This window comes from Dromaius novaehollandiae, chromosome 9 (genome assembly GCF_036370855.1).
Source record: "Dromaius novaehollandiae isolate bDroNov1 chromosome 9, bDroNov1.hap1, whole genome shotgun sequence".
Classification (NCBI taxonomy): domain Eukaryota; kingdom Metazoa; phylum Chordata; class Aves; order Casuariiformes; family Dromaiidae; genus Dromaius; species Dromaius novaehollandiae.
The window spans coordinates 14216760-14222994 of record NC_088106.1 but is presented as its reverse complement, the minus strand read 5'-3'; the positions used below and the strand labels follow the sequence as shown (position 1 = coordinate 14222994).

General features: G+C 43.3%; 1 long non-coding RNA gene across 1 annotated transcript; it reads right to left on the bottom strand.

Moving 5' to 3' along the window:
* Positions 1-218: 218 nt before the first annotated feature.
* On the bottom strand, positions 219-6009 carry LOC135329214 (uncharacterized). The gene is made up of 3 exons (XR_010390582.1): positions 2964-6009; positions 1994-2078; positions 219-355 (listed from the first exon to the last, which is right to left on the bottom strand). It is a non-coding gene; the product is annotated as an uncharacterized LOC135329214 (long non-coding RNA).
* Positions 6010-6235: the final 226 nt, after the last annotated feature.

Sequence of the window (6235 nt, the reverse complement as noted above, 5' to 3'; positions counted from 1 at the left end):
CCCATTTCATCCTTTCCATAAAGCATTAAGGGCTGGATTTTTATGGACCCTAGGGCATCTGCATCCCCATTTAAAATTAATCAAGCACTGGGACCCTCTCTTCCTAAGGTGCTATTGAAACCCCAGTGCAACGAGCTCAGCTGAGCCCAGCAAAAGCACAACGTGCAGCTCTGGCTTGCTGAGAGATGAATGCCTACATCACACCAAGGTTACCCAAGAGCAGTGAGGAGACTTGTCCAAGGTCACTTCATGTGGTAGTGTCATGGTGAGGAATAGAAATCAGGGGCTCCACCTCCTAAGCCTCAGGTCTGCTTCCCAGCTCTGGCCTCCTGGATGATTCGTGCCTCGTGGGACCCTGTGGAGAATGAATCCTTCTCACCTGCAACTATGTCACCAGAGGATGCTCAAAGGCAGCTTGCAAGAAAGTTTGAGCATTTCTAATCAAGCTAAAGGAAAGCTTATAAACACAGTCATGCTGAGATACATTCTCTGAATTTATTCACACCCTATTCCCTAGATAAAAATAGTTTTATATGTTAAGTTTAGGGACACAGAAAGCCCAGAGGATAGCAGGGGATTATCACAAAAGGGCAGCAAGGCAGTCAGAAAGAGCCTGGGGGACATCTTGTACAATTTCCATGAAGGGAATAATTAATTCAAACTTTATACAGACTTCTATGGAACAGTCCACTCTAGAGATGTTCAAAGAGTCCTTTGCTGCTTTGGGCTCACTTTAAATCAAGTGTCTTAAAAAAACACTTCGGCTATGCATTTCATTTCAGTTATACAGGGTGATAAAATGCCAAGGGATCAGGGAAAATATGGTTATTAAAGGGCTGCAAGACTTTAATAAGGTATACAGTCATTAGAAAGTTGTCGAGTCATGAAAATATTCTCAATAATTTGAAATTAATGTTTAGTGCATGCTGTACCATAAAATGCTTAGACGTTGTGGCCATGGATACTAAAGAAAAACCTTAAGGCCATGACTACACGAGCAAGTTACCGCAAGGTAAGCTAGGGTGTAATTTTAGAGCACATCACTCTAAAGTACTGTAAGGTAACTTCCCACTTGCCAGCTGCCATCCCCAGACCAGCGGAGGTAGCTAGCTCCTTGCTGAACGTGGCACAAGCTTGCCTTTGAGCGCTGCTAGCTACAAGCATGCCTGTGGCAGGGTGCTGCAGAGCAGGCACACACCAACCTACCTTACAGCAACTTTGTGCTCTAGTGTAGATACATGGATGGCTGGACTACATGTAGCAGCTGATGCAATAGAAATGGACACAGAATTAGATAATCAAGAAGCTTAATGTGAAGGGCTAAAACCTAATGTTTTAGAGATTCTGCTTCATCAAAACAATAAATATATTATCAATAAGTGCTTGCAAATAGCAATCAGGGCTCTAGCTCCCCATACCATTGGCTGTGTTGAAGAGGTGGGGAAGGATGTCTAACTACCAAGATTTCCCCTCTCTCTCCTCTTTTTTGGAAAGAAAACACGTATTTAAATTCAGTCTGCTTCTGCTGTTTGATCTGCCCTTTCTTTCCCATTGCTGGATCCTGCCAAGCAAAATTCATCAAGCTCTACTTACGACTTTAATAAAACCAGAATTTCTAGATGTAATTATTATAGAGTGTTTTCCTGATAAAATGTATAAAACCAGGACAGCAGGGCTCCTACCCCAGATGAGAGATTCATCCTGGAGCCTGCCCTGAGCCGGTCCAATGCTGGGTGAAAAATCACTGTCTTTCTAGTCCCAGTGTATAGGGACACCCCAAAACTTGAAGATTTTTCTTTTAGATTCAATAGTGATCACTGCAGGACTTTTCTTTCTCTGCTCCCACTAGTCAGTGTAATGAAAGAAGAGCCATAAGTGTTTTTCCTCTCCACCTTTTGGAAACTGCTTACATCTCCTATTTATAAAAAGGGACTGGAGTTGGCACCGAGAGCACCCTGTTACTGCACAGGCTGCAGTGAGCTGGAGAAGTTACCTGAGTCCCTCAGAGGCAGGTGAGCTCTCCTGAAATTCAGACCATCTTCACAGCCCCCGCTTCTGTCCAGGGAGATGTGATAAACCTTTGGGGAGTGGAAGCAAGAGATTATAGAGGAAACATGAGCCCAGAGAGTTCATCAATTAACTTTCATTGTCCCTCATAAAGCTAGGACTTCAGATGAGAGTGCAGCTTCCAGGGATGACTTTGGAGGGGTGCGTTATACCCAGCAGCTGCACCTATTCATCCTGCACATCCTGTTGTTTCATATATAAGGATTAACAATCTCATAATCCGGGTTTGCCTACTTCCTTTGTGGGCTGGCTTGCAGATAAAGGCTGTAGGTATCTCACCAATTCCTGAATAGTGTACCTAACTCAAGGCACCAGTATAAATATAACCCGCTTACATCCCCCAAAACAAGACAGAACTAAGGAGCTTGGGCCCAGCCTCTGTAAAGCCAGGTCTATGCTAAAAAGTTTTGCAGGCATCGTATACCACTTTGTGCTTTTCAGGTGAGGGGAGAGGGAGAAGATGATTGGGAAGAAGAGGGAAAGTGGACTTTTCCACATTGATTATTTTTCTTCCTCATACTCCTAAGTCCCATCTCATACCATGGGGAGCAGAAGCAGTTGGCACTATGGGCTTTCCTCTTGCTCCAAGCAGAGGTGGGAGACAGGGTGCGGATCTCAGTCAGGCATGCTGTAGTTGGTAGAAATTACGGCTCCCTTGTTAGTAAAGCATAACCCACATTTCTACTGCTGCCCAGCTCTACAGTGAGGAAGTGTCATTCTGATGGAGTGAGAAATACTCCACGTCCACCAGGTTGTAGGTGTCTGCTTTAGGTACTCACTATATCAGTGTCTCAAGAGTTAAACTACCTGGAGGAAGGGGATTTTAGTAGAAGATCCGGAGCTGCAAACATTATCAGCAGTGTTAATCTGTCACATCTTTCCTGGACTGTACATACCATGCTCCATCACTCCGGCATGTCATGGCCTGCATTGTTACAAGATGTACTGAAGTTGTAGCCAGCCATAGTTTGGCATCTCAATGAACCTTCTGATCCAAGAAAACACGAGAAGAAAAAAAAAATTTAAAAAAGCAAACAAAAATAACCCAAAAACTTTTAAGCAAGTTCTAAAATATAATTCCTCAAACAAAAATACTCGAAAACAGCTCTGTTTGAATTAAGGGTGAGCCAGACCCTTGAATGCACACCCCTTATGGGATGCAGGATGAACCAGAACCCCAAAATCTAGAGCTTTTCTTTGTCATGGTTCTCTCTTACTGAAACACATACAAAAAGAAAAGAAAAACATTTGTTTTCCTGGTTCCTGTTTTCCTCATCCTGGCCAGAACATGGCCAGCAGCCAGGCTGGCCTGAATACATCTCATGTTATCTGAGCCTGGAAACTCAGCAGACTTGAGCTGGATCAATTCTTGGGCTCAGCACCACCGGGGTGCCCTGAGCCTACGGCCAGGAGCCTTGCTTGTGGAGCAAACACTGGCCTGCAGACACCGGACCGGAGGTAAGGCTTTTGGCTCTGTTGTTGTTGTTAAGCTCCTGGAGGGGAATTAGGGAGAGGAAAAATGTTCTGGATAGGACGAAAAAAGCCTCACAGGAATGGATGATCTCACTTGTCAACACACACACGCCCAGATGTACAAATATATATAATTAACTGGAAAATACTGTGTGGTATAAAGGTTTCTTCAGCTTCAGTTCATCACAGTTGGGATAGTCAAGGTTGGTGTAGCCATAACAAAGAGTACTTCACAAACACCTCTTGTTAAAAGCCCTTCTAGCTAGCTGTGATATATAGCGCTTTATTATGCATTTATATTTTGTGATAGGTACACATATGCTTTTCACACACGCAGAGAAAATTAGATATGATACAACTACTAAATGTATATGTAAGACCCTATATAGTCATCCATAGAATTTATAGGCTCTCTATATACAAATTTTTATATAGGTGATTTTTTTTATCCCTTTAAATTGTCCCAAGGGTGTATGAGGAACAGGAGGTGAAAGGAATGTCCCATTCAAATACCATAAAGATAACAATCCAAAACAAACAAGCGAAAAATCATTGAAGGCAGTCTCTCCATCTGCTTGTGCCCCTGCGCAGGGCATGTGTGGGAGAACAGAGGACGAGCTATTCTATCAGCCAGCACTATGGGATTTTTGGGCAGCTTGACACAAAATGGTGACACAAAATGCCTTCTGCATCCTTTTCCTCATTTTCCAGACTGCTACCTAATGGACACAACAAAGAAAGTGCTCCTAACTTAGACTCTTACCAGCATGCCAAAGTTGCAAAGTCATTTCCATGCATTGCTGCAATGATGTATGGCATGACATTAGGGCCCTTGCTCTATTTCTGTTCCAAAAAGAGAATTTTGAACTGGGTTTCTTTACTGTGAATAAAATGCATGGCTTCAGACACAAGCTTTTTTTTTTTTTTTTTTTTTTTTTTTTTTTTTTTTAAGGAAATGCTATGAAGCATTACATACTTTCCCCCTCATCCTGTGGATGAAGTTGGGTCCCTGGACACTGCTGGTGTCCCCATCCCTTCCACATGAGCATCCTGAGCTGGCCAGGGCATACTCAGTCCTCAGGAGCCACAGACAGCAAAAGCAATCCTTTGCTTTTCAAAAAGCCCCAACATCAACTCCTAAAATCATGCAAGAGCCAGGACTGTCTCAATAAAAATAAATACAGCTTCTGATGTTGCTACCTCAAGAAGCCAGCACATGGTTGTAGCATTAAATGGAAATAGTTAACTACCTCTGCTGTCCCTCTAGAGTAGGAGCTAGTATGTTGTTTGCCTCAGCCTCTGAAGAAGCAGGTCAGTGTTTCCCAACAGGAAGGCCTGTCTGGATTCCAGACAAAGAGGGCTCAGGAACACCAGCCCTCAAATAACCTAACCAGTAGGTCATCCTGACCCTTACACAGTCAAGAAAACTTGCCACCACAGCTTCAAATTTGCATCCAGCTTCCCCACAAAACAGTTAACTTAATCCCCAAGCAGCGATACTAATGAGAGAAGCCAAAACTGGTTATTTTTTAGGTAACAAGAATGCCCCAAACCTTACTGCCCTTATATGACTTTTAGCGTCTTGTTCCAAGATTCAAGCCACTGAAAAGCTTGTCTGTTTTTTAAGACTCGAGGTCATTCCTTTCTGTGTCCAAGCTGTTCTTCCAATATCTTTTTAAATCGGCTGCTTGTTTCCAGCGAGGGGACTCTGAGTGACAGGAAAAACTCTGTAAGAGAAATTGTCTTCTTGCATTTAAATCTTACTCTGAAAAGAGCCGGTATTTTTGGAATTCAAGGGCTGTTTGTTTGTTTTTTTTCCCCCATGATATTTTTTGTTCTGCTGCTCACAGGAACCCTGTGTCTTGAGAAGGAAGAAGCTTGTTCAACTCTAATCTGAAACAAGAGGCACAAGATAAAAATCTCCTTTTCCTAAACACATTTTCTAGATGGAAGAGGTATTTCCTTTTAGTCTGTTCAGGACTTTCTCCATTTGCCTACAGCCAGGTGTACTGAGACCCGGGATTCCTGGGAGGAAATGTGTCTCATATGTCGTATCACCCCAAAATACAATCTAGCATTGGGCTTTTTGTTTGTTTGGGGGGGATTTGGTTTTTGTTTACTTCGCTTTATGCTGCCCTATCTGTGCCGTGGTTCCCCTACCTGTAAATCATGAGCAATGGTATGCATTGCACAGATAACTCAAAGGTGTTTTGAGGTTCAGGTACAAGTTTTAAGAGCCTTGACTAAAAGCATTATTTATTGCCAGTTACTCCCAAAAACAACAACATATATAAACTTGCAAGAATGAGTCAGGAGTGTCAAAGAAAGAGAAGCTCTGCCCCAAAGGCACATGCTTTAAACAATTCTGATGGACAGAAAGGGCATGGCACAGAGCTGAATGAAGAGTGAAGCTCAGAAAAGGGCTTGTTTAGCATCACAGGTGGTGCACAGATCTCAGACCCATGCACCCTCAGGTGCTAAAGCAAAGTCCTCATCATAGACATCTCCCTGAGGCCATCCCTTAGTCTGTGCTTGGCTGCTCTGACCCTCCAGAAGAGTCTCTGCTGAACGCTTAGGTCTGTTGCGTGGGCTCTGGAAGCAGGACAGATACTGGAATTCCAGATAGCTGGAAAGCAAGCTAACAGGCCCCTGGCCATATGCTTAAAAGTCATTTAAAGACCAACCCTCTGACTGA